Source organism: Myotis nattereri, assembly GCF_964212035.1.
Source record: "Myotis nattereri genome assembly, chromosome: 11".
Taxonomy (NCBI): domain Eukaryota; kingdom Metazoa; phylum Chordata; class Mammalia; order Chiroptera; family Vespertilionidae; genus Myotis; species Myotis nattereri.
Window position 1 is genome coordinate 40,638,922 of NC_138086.1, and position 15,642 is coordinate 40,654,563.

The window sequence follows — 15,642 nt, forward strand, 5'->3', positions numbered from 1 at the left end:
TAATATTCGGTTGAGTTCATTTATCTCCAGGATAAAAATGTGTGTGTGTTTTTTTTAATAAGAAAGAATGAGGAAACAAGTATTATTAGGCTACAATCAGTTACTGCCACATTTCTCTTCCAAGAAATTAATTAGTTACTGCTGATGCCCTATAAGAAATATAGGAGAATTTTCAGAAAGACTCTGGAAAAGAGAGGTCAGAAAAGAGAGCTAAAAAGAGTTAACTTATTCTCCATGAGACCAACTTTTATTTTCTTTCAAATCTTTATTGTTGAAAGTATTATATATACCCCCCTTTTCCCCCATTGATCCCTTCTAGCCTTCCCCCCTCCCCCTCCCTAGAACTTCACCACACTATTGTCTGTGTCCATGGGTTATGCATATCAACTAAAGAACTTGTGTACATATATGCATATCCTTGAGATCAACTTTTACTTATTTTTTTTCCCACCCTTGACAATCCCCTGGCCTCCCCTACCCTCAGTGAGGCCAACTTTTAGATGCTATTTACTCCATATTATATATTAGTGGATATTGTGGGTAGAGAAGGAATTTTAAATAAAATCACCTCTGTATTTCCTATTAACTGATTCCCATCAACTGTCATAGGAGATTAAGTGTAATTCGTTCAATTCATACTGAAATTCAGGGCATGAGAAATATGTTAATATAAGGTGTTCTCTTTATAGTTGTTGCTCTGGGGGAAAAGGGAATATTCTTTGAAAATTTTCTTTAAATTCCTAACATCTCATTGGTGCACATATGTGCCCTATGTTTAGGTCACTATTGAAAATAAATTTGGCATTTAGCCATTTCTATTGACTTATTTGAAGGTGGTCTAAATTGATTTTGCTGTATTCAACATATTTTAAGTAATCAGATTCTGATATTATATTAAATTCATTTGGCTGTTTCTGCCAAAAATTTTATGTTTAAATTTAGAATAATTTGATCTTATAAATTTTTAATATACTTAATAAATAAGTCTATTGACTTATTGAAATAATATACTTTCAAACAAGAATGAACATTAGATCTATTTGTGTATTTCTTAAAATTAAAGGCCCAGCCTCCACCCTAGATCCTCTTAGATTAGAATCACTGAGAGCATACTCAGGAATATGCAAGTTCCAAATCCACAACTTATTTTTGTGTATTCCTCATTAGAGCCAGACATTTCTGCATTAGTTTATGTCCAAACATGGTTCTGAAAATAAAGAATCAGATAAAAATCTGTCCTCATTGTTCCCTACCCTTTCCTTTCCTGGGAGTGAGAAGTATAATCTGTACTAAGACTAATCTTGACAGAAAAGTCACCATTTTATTTGTTGCTTAGCAGAATCCTGCACATTTCAGATAATTTCTAAAAGTAAAAACTCTTATATGTAGAATTTGAGTCAGTAATTATATATTATACACCTAAAATGTATAATCTCCAAATTTTATAAAAGCTATAAAAAGTCAATAGATTTGATAAAATTTTTACTAAACATAGTTTTAAAGATATATTAAAAATATTACATCAGCCCTAGCTGGTTTGGCTTACTGGATAGAGCATTGGCCTGCAGACTCAAGGGTCCCAGGTTCAATTCTGGTCAAGGGCATGTACCTTGGTTGTGGGCACATCCCCCGTAGGGGGTGTGCAGGAGGCAGCTGATTGATGTTTCTCTCCCATCGATGTTTCTAACTCTCTATCCCTCTCCCTTTCTCTCTATAAAAAATCAATAAAATATATATTTTTAAAAATACTACAACAGATTAAATATTCCCTGATGTGGATATTATTAACATTCAAGAAAATAACTTTTATTATAAGTATTAAAGAATATCTTCATAGCAACAAGTTGGTATAGTGATAATGGGATAGAATACCAATATTCTATTGCCAGCATTGACTATAGATGTCAGGTAGCCAATACAAGTCCCATTTTACAGTTTAGGAAATTTAGACACAGATATTACAATTTCTCCAAGGTCAGTAGTAATCAGTTAAGCTGAATACTAAGCATGAAATTAAAGATATTTGGTTTTTAAATCAAAGAAGTCTTTGTATGAATCTTGCTTCCCACCCATTCTTTATTTCCAAAATGAAAATGTAATACTTTTCTTTCAGACATATCTTGAAGTCTAAATGACATACTCTCCAGCGTAGCCTTGGGCATAATAATTTTTATCAAAGTACTCAGTAAATGTTACTTACCTAACAACTGCTTAAGATTTTTCTGTGCGGAATACAAATTTTAAGTACATTCATGAAATAAGAAAGAATTGCTGTAGACTCTAAATTGAATCCAGATTAGCCATTGATACACTATTTATGAATAAATAACTTAAAAATTGCATTAAAATATTTGAATTTTCTAGTTCAAGAAATGCTCATCAAAAGCACAAAAGAGTGTAGAGAAAATCAATTATTTAAAAATGAATAAACGTCTTTGGAAAGCATGATTTATAATAAATACAAGAAAAGTCTCCAGAAAAAAATTATTTCAACAAAATTGAGTCCCTGGTTTCTCCTGTTGAGGATAAACTAATACTGTTATTCTATCAGTAAGACAAAGCTAAAATTATTTGTATGAAATACTGGTTAAGGAAAACCAAATCTAACAGGCCTCAAAATAAAGTTATCATATGAAAGTCCAGTGCCAGAAACATAAATCAATCTAGGTGTTTCTTCTCACAGATTATTAGTAACAGAATTTAGATGTGCATATAAATCAAGGAAATGCTGAAGACAAGGCATGTGACTCTATAAATAACATCAGACCAATGCAGAATTGACGCATTGGTAGAGTAGCTACTTCTAATGCCAATGGAGACTTGTGATCAAGACAGCATATTGGTATCTGCACTTTATGAATCTGGAAGCTCCAGTCAAGAATTCCTACCATCCCATTTGTTACTGTTGATATAACTGACTCTTGATATCCAGAATGTTGGAATATAGATATTGAAATGATGCAAAAACAATTCCACTTCACACTTCTATGATCTTTCTTACCAATGCAAGAAGATGACTCTTGTCTAATGTTTTCTTTTACAAATCTTACACATTCATAAAATTGACAGAAACAATAGCACAGGAGTCTTAGAAATATAATTTAATGCTCAATTTCTCTAATTAGGAAAGTAGAATGAGAAAATCAACCTAGAATATTGACCTATATTTTAACTATTTGAAATTGTGATGTTTTATCAGGTTCCTTAAAATATTGATATGAAAGTACTGTGTACCCTTTTTGTATCCCTTGTTAGCGCAATTTGTATGTGCCAATGCTTTTCAAAAGAAGAGTACCTTAAAAATTATTTTGCTTTTTTTGACAAAATTTTGGGCAAAAATCTTATCTTTTAAGAGACCCAATAATAGTAACATTGACCCCAAAGTACATGGGAAGTTACAGAAAGAAGTAAACTTCATCATTTGGAAAAATGGAATTAATTACCTATGGATTTATAATTCTAATATTAAATATTATACTGAACTTTTTACTGTAAAATTGAACTCAAGAAATAATACTCTGAAAGAAGGAATTAAAAGCAATTTCTATAGAGTCCAATAGCCTGGAAAATATTTTTGAAAGTTAAAATAAAATTACATAATAAACAGGAAAAGAATAAAATATTCAAAGCCATGGTTTAAAAATGTTGACAACGTTCTACCAAGGATTAATCTACTAAACATTTATTCTGTGAAGTCTGTTCCCACAAACCAATATGACGCAAATCTAACTCCAGGTTTATTTAATAACAGTGAGGCAGGAAAGAGGTAACCATTTGAGCAAGTTTTATTTTTGTCCAAGCAATGGTTCTATCATAATGAAAAACTCATACATGCTACTAAATTCTAGTTTGATATATGTATATGTGTATGTGTGTGTGTATATATATATATATATATATATATATATATATATATAATTTAGATGATGTCATTAATGCCCTTTAGAAGAAAGATATGAAAAATTGAAGTCAAAATCATATCTATCATATGAAACCTACTTTTACATGATTTTCTATGTTTAACCTAAAATGACAACCATCCAGATGAATAAAGTTTCAAAGAGAACTGTGTGAGTTATGGAATTTAATTAGAAGCTTTGGGACATCTAGTATTTATGTCTGAATCTTAAATTGGTTTTGGAAATTCTGGGGTTGAGTTAAAAGTTCTGGAGCACAGGGATCTCAGCTGAAAACCCTTATTGGGTTAATAGGAAAAGCTGGAATAAAATCTTTAGCCATATGAAAGACACATGAGCCACAGAGACAGAATATTGCCAGGAAACTCTAAAAACAAATAATGTAGATTGTGTGGCTATAATCAGAATTTCATGAGAACAAGGATTCATTTCTGGGGTCAGTCTGATTAGACTGAATGGTTCTAATATTCACTTTCTGGAATTACTGCTGAACTCAAGTTTTCTATAAATAATATACTTTTATCTGATGGGTTATGTCCTCAAATATGGAAAATAATACAAAGTGACACATCCAGCCATGTAATAAGCTCCTTTGAAATTGGAAAAAACAAACAAACAAACAAACAAAAAAACCCGGTTGAGATTATTCCTTTTGTAATGTTCTTTTGCATAACTAGTAACTAATTTGTGATAATATAATAACTTTCTTCATTGTTTTAAATACAAGTGTGGGTCTGTGTCATTTTATATATTTTCCCTAGATGAGAAAAAAAGAAGCAAACATTGATCAGAGCTATCAAGAGAAAACTAGTGTTGCAAAAGAATTGAATGTCTCTTCAAGGAAACTTTTGCTCAGGAGTCTAAAAAAAGGGGGCCTGACAGTGGAATGAGAGGAGGAATCAAAGGCAGAACAAAATTCTCCAAGAGGATTGTGTGTGTGTGTGTGTGTGTGTGTGTGTGTGTGTGTGTGTGTGTGTTTTCCAATTAAATGTCCTCGGCCTGAGAAAAAGACAGAAGCTTAATTTTTCCATTCATAAATGTTATTTCAAATCATTAGTAAATTGAGCTCAGTACATAAAAATATATTAATACAATGAAGATTCAGTAGATGAAGTGATATGTTATCACCAGTTTATATTTCTAAAATAGTCAAATCAGTGCCTGAGCTTAGGGAGTGTAATATTTATATGACTCCACATTATTTTTACCATTTTGTAGGTCCTGAAGTAATCATAAAGGAATACAAAAGAATCTTAAAGATGGGAAAGGGCAGCTCTAAAAAGGAACATCAAAATTGCATAATAGCCCAGCCGGGTTGCTCAGTTGGTTGGAGCGTCATCCTACATACCACAGGACTGTGAGTTTGATTCCTGGTGAGGCCCCATACCAAGGTTATGGTTTGGATTCCCATCAGGGCACATACCTAGGTTGTGGTTTGATCCCCAGTTGGAGGCAGCCAATCCATGTTTCCTTCTCTCTCCCTTCCTCTCTCTAAAGTCAATAAACATACATTTGGGTGAGAATTTTTTAAAAAATGCGTAAAAATTTAACTTTTTCCCAGGGATAAAGCTGTACTTCTGATTTGATAGAAATAGCCCTGGATGAGAATCATAATACTATTACCTAGTTCTCTTTTTATGCTAATTAACTCTTAAGATCTTGACTCTATGTTTCAGCTATTCTGGAATGTATCTAATGAAATTGGACTAGATAATTCCAGACAACCATTGGAGAATTTCGAGTTTTTAACTTTCCATAATGTGGAGCATCAAGGTGAAAACAGGAGGTGAAGAGAGGGCCACGTGTATGGGTACAATGCAAGTAGAGCTAGAAAAAGGGTCAATACAAGACATGAAGTTGGGATTGGGAGCACAGTAAAGGAGGCCTGCAGTAGTATGAATGTGAGCGGGAATTGCCAAAGTTTAGGATGGTAGGTAATAAAGACCATCAAGAAATAATAATGAAAAGTCAGTAAGAATGAAAGTAGAGCAGAAGTCTGAAAGCAGAAACTATATTTGAAATGTGTACTCCGAGGTAAAGCTATTTACAATGACCCATGTGCACACTGCTGGTCCAACATATGTTAAATGTTTCCAGTTGGGAAAAACAAAACAAAACTGGATTTAGTGTTTAGATACTAATCTTTCAGGCATAAGAAGTCTTTTGTTTCTCTAAGACTGATTGAATAGTCTCATTAACAGAGTCTGGAAATACCCGTATGTCCACAGAGATTGATATTAGTTCAAACTAGAATAGCCTAGATTTATCAGTGTTTTGTCTATTACAAGAGCTCAAATAATAAGTTATATGATTTCCGTTATTATTATGTGGGTCAGCTCCAACTCCTGGAGACCCTAAGAATGAGTGATGTTCACGGTGCCCTGTCCTCAGTAGCCTGCTCAGCTCATGTAGTCTCATGCTTGTGGCTTTTTTAATGGAGTCAATCCATCTCATATTTGGTCCTCCTCTTTTCCAGCTGCATTCTGTTTTTTGAAAGAATTATGTTTTCTAAAGAATCCTGCTTTCTCATGATGTCCCTGAAGTATAATAGCTCCATTTCTGTCATGTTTGTCTCCAGCAATGTTTCAGGCTTAATTTGCTCTAGTACCCATTTGTTCATCTTTCTGGCCAACTAGGGTATCCATTGAGTTTGCCTCCAACACCATATTTCAAATGAATCAATATATGTATATATTTTCCTATCAGCCTTCTTCACTGTCCAACTTTCACATCTGTACATAGTAATTGAGAATATGAAGGTGTAGATCATCTTAGCCTTGGCTCTTCATGACACGTCCTTGCTCTGCGTGATACACCTTAATTCTTCCTTTGCCTCTCTTCCAAATCTCAACCCGCTCTTGATTGCTTGGCTTTAGTGTCTTTTTGATTTTGTGATTGAACCAAGGTAAGAAAAATCTTTAACAATTTTGAAATGTTCATTGTCTACGATAAAGTTGTGCATTTCTTCTGTACTCATGATTTTTATCTTCTTATTCAAATACAGTCCTGCTTTGACACTTTTTTTTTCACTCTCATCAGAAATCATTTCCGATCATTGCCACTTACTGCCAGTAAGATGGTGTCATCTGCATATCTTATGTTATTGAACTTTCTTCCACCAATTTTTATCACTTCTTCCTCTTAGGGTAGCCCAGGTTTTCATATGATATGTTATGTATATAAGATTAAACAAATAAGGAAAATAAAACACACTCTTGTCTGACACCTTTACCTATAGGAAACCATTCTGTATATATATTCTGTCCTGACAGTGACTCCTATTATACAGGTAGCATGTCAAAAAGATCAAGGGCTGAGGCATGCCCATTTCCTTCATAGCAACCCTTAGCTTTTCCTATCCACACAATCAAGGGCTTTACTGTAGTTTATAAAATATAAAGTAATATTTTATTACTTATATATAGGTAAAATTAGTACATGCAAAAGTTCATACTGAAAGAAAGTAAATACAAAATCATTCTTTAAAAATGAAGCACATTACAGAAACATGCTTTTTTTAAAAAAATAATCATATTATAAATGTATTTATTATGGAAAGATAATGGCACTTTCTCCATCATTTGGATCAGACTTGAACATTTGATGGCTTTCCTTTTGCTACCTGTCACTTAGAGATTTTGAGCTGACCCTATGTCTTATAGCATTAATAATGAAAAGTACCTTAAGTTTTCTTCTCAAGGTGGATAGGTAATGCTCTTCTCTGGTGATAAAATTCCAGTGACCCTCTCATTATAGTTTACCCATGATACTTTCAAATGTGTATATTCTGGGATTTTTTAATGCATTTAACTTGTCAAGGGTTTCCTGTGCTAAAGAGTCTTTGAGCAAAAAGATATGTTCTTGCCGCGTGCCTTGTCTACAAGGTTCTCCTGTCTAAGTTGGCTCAGACAGAGCCACTGGGTATTTGTTTTTCCCAAGAAAACAAAAATACATATATAGAATGTACTTGCTTCAACATTGATAAGTATTACATTTATTTGCATACTAGAGACCCAGTGCATGACATTTGTGCACTATGGGGAGCAGGGGTCCCTCAGCTCGGCCTGCACCTTCTCGCAGTCCAGGACCCCTCTGGAGGATGTCCAACTGCTGGGAAGCAGGCCTAAGCAGGCAGTCAGACATCCCTCTGAGGGGTCTGGCTTCTGGCTGAGCTTCCCTCCCCCTGTGGGAGCCCACTAACCACCAGCGGGCAGCTCCTGCGTTGAGCATCTGCCTCCTGGTGGTCAGTGTGTGTCATAGAGACCAGTTGTTCTGCTGTTTGGTCAATTTGCATATTAGCCTTTTATTATTAGGATAGGATACTATGACATATACTATAAACTTGCAAAATAAAATAAAACTTTAATTAAATGTCAATAAATTTTAATCAACTTTACTAAAGCTTGTAAAACACTTGGAAAAGATAATTTTAAGCTAACAATGTTCTTTTTTCTATTTAATGGAGAGGAACAAACTTCAGCCAAGTTAATTTTTTATCTCCATTTTATAATTATTATAATTAATTAAAATATAAATTATAAAGAGTAAATTAATATACAGGGAAGAATGGAGAAAAAGTTTCTAAGAAAGACTTATGGTCTTTTTCATGATCTAGCCACAACTCCAAACTCTTAGTAAGTGTATAACACTGCCAAGTTAAATATCTCTTATATAGGAAAGATATTAATTAAATTCCAGAAGAACAAAAATATATAAACGATGATATTTGTAATGGCTTACATTTGTGATGATATAAACTGAAACAGAAAATTATATGTATGTATATTTTTTTCTAATTTGCTTAGCTCATTTCATTATTGTTGCTGTTGTTTTGTTGGTGTCTCCTTTAACCTTGGAGAGACTTGATTATAAATTTAAAATAAAATATTTAGTAGTGTAATTCTGTTTGATATGCAACACTTATACTCTGCTTGGGAAATATTTTTAAAAGGCATAAGGAAAAATCACTACCTTTGATAGATTTGTTTAATCCATTCACTTTAAGTGCTATTATTTATATGGTTGGATTTACATTTGCTATTTGTAAAAATGTGTGTATTTTTTGCTTCTCTGCACTTCTTTTGCTGCTTTCTATTGCACTAATTGTATATTTCCTAGTGTGACATTGTAATTAAGAATTGTTTCACTTTCTATTTCTGAGTTTTATGATTGATTGTTCAAGGGTTTATTATATGCATCTTAGCTTATCAGAATTATACTAACTTAATTCTAGATATAGAAGATACCATTTCTATATAACTCTATTCCTTCCTCTGGTTTGGGATGCTTTTAGTCCTATGTATATTTATATATCTCACAAACCCAATATTGCATTATTATAACTACTTTATATAATTTTATTTTTTTCACAGAAGCTGAAGGGTAAAGGTGGGGAAATATATAAAGTGTGTTAATTAAATTTTTTAGTTATAATTTCTGATTTTCTTTATCTCTTCCTGTAGATTTGACTTATGATCTGGTCATAAAGGCAGTTTCCTTAGCAAGAGCTCCAGAGGTCTTAGACCTCTGCCCCAGGCAGAAGCTTTGTGCCGCCGCTTGTCAGCATCCACTTTTCTTGGAGCCACATCCCTGCTCCCTAAACGGGGAGCGGGGTGACGATGGTGGTTCTTGATCCCAGTTTGCCTCTCGAGGTAAGCGAACCTCTGTCCTAAATGTGAGCTGGTGCTAGGGTGATTGGGGCAGAGAATTCTCATCCTGCCATATCTTTTCATAAATGCGTTTAGGCATTTAATTCAATGTAATTTTTAATACCTTTAAGTTTAGGTCTAGCTTTTATTGTCTTATTACCCCTACTCTGTTTTCCCCCTTTTTCTCTCCTGAGTTTATTGAATATTTAATTTAAGTTTATCTCATCATTTTTTCTTTAACTCTTTGCATAGTTCTTTTAGTGATTCTCCAAAAAGATTACAATTATATACTTATCTTTTCACATTCTACTTAGAAACAATATTTTATTACTTCCAGTAGAGATAGAAACTTTAGTACAATACCTATTCCTTCATCTCTCTCCTTATGCTGTACTTGCCTTATAGTACCCCTACATACATTGAAATTCCATTAGGTAATGTCGAAATTTTTCATTTAACCATCAAATGCATTTTAAAGAACTCACGTGCAGATGAGCTCTCTACAATGCTTACCCAGGTACTGCTGTTGCTCTTCCTTCATTCCTAATAACACAAGTTTACTTCCTGCTGAAGATCTTCTGTTAATGAAGTCAGCTGGCAACACTTCTCTTTCTTTCATTTTATCTAAAGGAATTTTTTTTGTCCTTCCTTTTTAAAGGATATTTTCACTAGATATAGAATTCTAGGCTAAAAGTTTGTTTTTTCATTCAGCACTTTAAAACTTTTCTTTCACTAAATCTGTCCTCCATTATTTCTGAAGTAAAATTTATTACCCAACAATCAATGCAATATTATTATTTGACTGCTTCCCAGTTTTATCTTTGTCTCTAATTTCTAGCACTTTTATTATGACTGATGTGAATATAGATTTCTTTGGGTTTATTGTGTTTGGGGTTGATGAGTTTCTTGAATCTAGTTTATGTCTTTCATAAAATTGGGTAAGTGGTCAGCTAATATTTTTTCAATTATTTTTCCTGCAATAAACTCTTTCTTCACTCCTTCTATGGCTATTTTGCATTATCCAATATACACCTTAGAGTCTGTGCATTTTTCCTATGTGTTTTGTATTTGATGTTTAGATTAAATACTTTCTATTGATCTATCTTCAATTTACTTATTCTTTTCTCTGTCATATCCACTCTGCTATTAAACACATCCACTGAGGCTTTATTTGGGAGTTGTTATTTTTAAGTTGTAAAATTTCCATTTCAATCTTCTTTGTATATCCTGTTTGTTTTCTGAGGGTTTTCTAGCTTTGCATTCATTTCGAATGATCACTTTTACTTACTGTAACATTTTTTATTAGCTGCTTCAAGGTCTTTGTTGAATAATCCCAACATCTGTGTCATGTCATTGGCATACATTGATTGCTGTATCATATTCCTGTTGATAATTTCCTTGCTTTTGTGTGTGGAGTACTATTTAAATGCTTCTTGGACATCTTGAATTTTTAGTTATGAGACCCTTATGGTTTCTAAAACCTGTAATGTTTATATTTTGTTTTGGCAGACAGTTACCTTGGCTTTATGCCACAAGTTCCACCCAGCCATCTCTGGGTCTTGTTTTCAGCATTATTTTTGTTTTCTATTCCCAAAGTGTGCTACACACTGGAATAGTCTGGGACCTAGACGATTGTCTGTCTTTTAGCTTAGTTCCCAAAGTATTTGTTTACTTTTTAGGACAGTCCCATGTATGCATATCTTGACGTGTGCATAGGGGGCGAGGGGGCATGGGGAGTGTGTAGTCTCAGGAGTTGAGAAAGAAATCTGTAAATTTTTTGTTTTCAAGTTCTTCCTTTTCTGTGATCTCCACAATACCTTCCAATTCCCTGGAAGTACCCTTTTTGGTCCTCCAGCTAAAATGCTGACACTTTATTTACAATATGCCACTGTACATTCTCTGTCACTGTGCCTGCATCTGTCAGTTGGACAGCAAGATAAACGATCAACCAAGATTTGTCCCCCACACGTGCATCTATAGCTTCTCCAATCGGAGAGGAAGGTTTACTTCCCTCAGAGTTGTAGACAGCCACGGGCCCCTGCTGCCTTGACATTGCTGCCAGGAAGCCGCTTCTTTAACTTCAGGCTTGAACTAGAGAGCAACTCCTGGAATGCTCTCTGCATGTTGCAGGTTCTGGTGCCGCCTTCCAGCTAGGGAACCATTGATTCAAGCCACGGGAGCATGGAGGAAAATGCTATATATATGACTTCATCATTGATTCATGTGACATTGAATTCTGATCTTTTCCCCAAAATGCCCTGCTACTATGTTCCTTTACTATTTCCTTCTTGGAGTTCACATCTCTGCCATGCATTCTGTCTAGGATTTTTAGCTTTGTTGAGTAGACTTACAGAGTGGAGTAGGCTTCTTCTGTCTTACCTAGAACCAGAGCAACTATTGATAGCATATGTTAGTTAAGATTGATATTAAAACAATTCTTGATAATTGGCGTATCTAATATAGTTCCAGGAAAACTATGCATATAGTTTTTGTTAATCTTACAGGACATATTTATACAAAACTTTGAGATTCTTGATGAATAGTTCATTCTCAAGGTAGAGTAAATAAAGGTACCCTAATAACTTATATCATTTGCGGGAAGCCAATTCCAGCATGTCAGCAGGGCTGAATCATCTGGAGATGGCTGAGGGCATTTCCCCAAACCTGGAAAGGATGCATAAATTGATTGCTTGCTTCCAGACAGCTGAGGGCATTTCAATCTACATGTTATTGCCTCCTGCTGGCCAAACACCTGAACAGCCATAGGCAAATTCCCCCAATCTGACAATGGATTTTGTATACCTAACCCTACCCTTTGAAGTGTATATCTCTACCTTGCCTTAGGACAATTTGTGTTAATAAATAGCAAGGGGTCCTGAGATAAGGAGAACTTAGTTCCTTTAGCTAAATCTTCTCTGACTCCCCATAATGCCTTTCAAAATTATGTTTCATCTCTGGACTCTTGATTAATTTATGCACAGCGCTTCTCCAGATTCCTGACCCCTTCTTGATGCCGGATCAAGACCCCCGGCAATCATCATCCTACTCATGAAGAGCAGTGACTTTTACTTTGATATTTTATAACCATTTAAAGGAAAGCTACATACTACACACTTCCACATTGTTGAACATCTCTGTAAAGAACGAGAAGTGTCCTGTTCATATGTAACTTATACATATGAACAAAATCAAAGGAGAATAAAAGTTTGAGAAATACTGCATTAGACTATAACTTTCAAATGTCATTGTCCTGAGTTTTTATAGAGTTTGGTCAGCAATATTTCTTAGATTAGGTTCTAGATATCTTATTGGAATACTTAACTGAAAATAGGTCTTTTTTGTTATTGATTTCAAGTATTGGAATTAATTACAAATAACAGACTATAGTCTTTGCCCTGAATTTAATAATAATAGTTTTTAAAACATGTTTTGACCTCTTCTTGGGATAAAATATACAAGTACTTGGGATCAGAGTCAACTCAACCTGTTCTTCAAGATAATGCTGTAAAGATGATTTAGTATTAAATGCAAACTTATAGAAGGCCTATTGTGCCATAACAGAGCAGCATGAATCATTTTTTGAAAGCTGTTATTACTTAATATACAATTATTTATTTTTGTATATTAAGTTCCTTTAAGAATCTGAGTTGGAGCAGCAGTGAGTCATTTTAGATAAGAAAAACATACCACCACATTATGCTACATTACCCATAAAAATGCAACTTAAATTTTTAATGGATTTAAGTTCAAAATTGAATGGGACATGAAAAATTAGATGACATTTACAAAGAATTAGTTAAAAAATGAAATTAATTTAGTCCCAAAGCCTATTTCAGCTAGATTTTGTACATTATCTTGTGCTGTGTCAACAACATTGATGACTGTAATTATCCACAGATCCCAAGATGTAAACGGATCCATCACACACACTCCACAGTATCTATGATGCCAAAGTGCATCATAATGATGTCATAGTTTATTGTAAAATACTTTCTGAGCTTCACTTTGATATTCAATATATAATATTTTTGTGACAGACCTTGTAAAAACAACAGTGTGTACATCAAACCATAAAAGTGGCTTACTTTAATTAGGGGTATTATTTTAGAGTGTTTTTACAATCTGTCTGTTGTCAGTGTATGTGTGCACTTAAGAGATCAGGAAAAGAAAGAAAAATTGTAAATTTATTGTTTAACACCCCAGTGACCAAATATTACATAAATTAATACATGATTATCCCAATAAATTCAGCACACATCCAACACCACGCCCAACTATTAGAATAGTCTGACTATATTCCCTGTCCTGTACTTTATGTCCCTATGACTATTCTGGAACAACCAATTTGTACTTCTTAATCCCTTCGCCTTTTCCCTCCAAGACCACAAAAAGTGATCTTATAAGCCTACATTCCAACCCAATGGTTAATTAACACTAATATGGAAACTGGCTCTTATCATTGCTGAAACTCAGTCTATACTGTGTGCAATAATAACCTGGAACAGACTTTTGGTGACCAAGGCAAAGTCAAATGCCAAGCCTGAATTAGGGAGTTCTGCAACTGAGACATCTCACGTTACCACAAACGTTTTATTGGATGATTGCCGGAGTGTTTTTTATTATGATTCACATAATTTCATCTCCTTGTGTTATCCTCTCTAAACAGCGAGTAGATATAAATATGGTATGTATATTGGCTATTGTTTTGGCCATCTAATTCTGCCTTGATAGAATAACCTAGGGTTTGGGTTTTACTTGTGGGATTTCAGCATGCTGTCTGAATTTTAAGCAATTTAAGCTATATAGTGACACAGCATTTTGAAACTTGTTTTTTCCTTAAAAGGCACGTTTGTTCCTTTGAAATATGTATGTATGCATGTGCAGGATACAGGAAAATCTCTTGAGAGTCAGAATCTAACTTAAAATAAAAATGCATTTTAGAGATTAATTTGGTTACATTTAAATTAAATCTTCTACTTTAAAGAGAATCTACTAGTATACATACATTTGGGGTGTCCATGTGTATGTGTGTGTATGTAATAAATTACTTACTTAGAGAATGTGATACTTATGGTTGGTTGAGTTTGCCTATGCCATTCCTAGGAGTTATCACTATCCTATATAATAAAAGGCTAATATGCAAATAGACCAAACAGCAGAACAACTGAACAACCAGTTGCTATGATGTATGCTGACCACCAGGCGGCAGAGTGCGGAACATTGTGGGCATCGGCCGTGACAGGATGGTGGAGCAGGTGAGCGGGAGTGCCAGACCAAGGCGGGGTGCCAGTTGCTGTCATTGGGGCGAGCCTCTGGTGGTTTACTGAAAATTCTTTCCTCCCACGTGTCATGGTCCCGCCTGGCGCTCTCACCCGCTGCCAGTGCCCATCACCAGTCTCGATTGCTCAGCACTGTCAGCAGGTGCGAGTGGAGGCTGCCAGCCCTGATCAGCCCTGAAGGCTTCTCCACCTTTCCCTGCTTCTGAGGGGCAATCGGGAAAGCAGCCGCCACTTGCACCTGCTGACAAAGCTGGCCCCACACACACCAACTGCGGACGCTGACCCCAATCACTCAGCACCATCAAGGGATGCAAGCGAGGCCAGTGACGTCAGCAGGTGGGAGCAGTGGCAGCAGGAGTGGGGCTTCCGGAAGGCAGGGAACTGGGGGCCATGGCAGGAAGGGCTGGGTGGGGGTATGGAGGATGGGCCAAGACCCATAGTTTATTTTAAAATAAAATGCCCACTGCGTGCCCACTGCATGCCCACTGCAGCCTCAAGGCCCACAGTTCCTTTCAAGGTGCATGAATTCATGCAGTGGGCCCCTAGTATAAGCATAAGATGTTAAGATAAGCATAAGTTCTAGCATGCTATATATACTTGGTAAATAGCAATATAATCCTTCATACTTATTTCAAGGCTGCTTTTCATTTGTTTTCTAAATAGTATTTTTTGGTGTTAGCTGACATTTTATGTTATAGATACAGTCTGTTAGTTTTTTTCCACTAAAATTCATCTTTTGTTCTCTTGAGCTTTTTATCTTTGTCCTAAAGCCTTAGAGTGATTTACCCTCTTTACTCC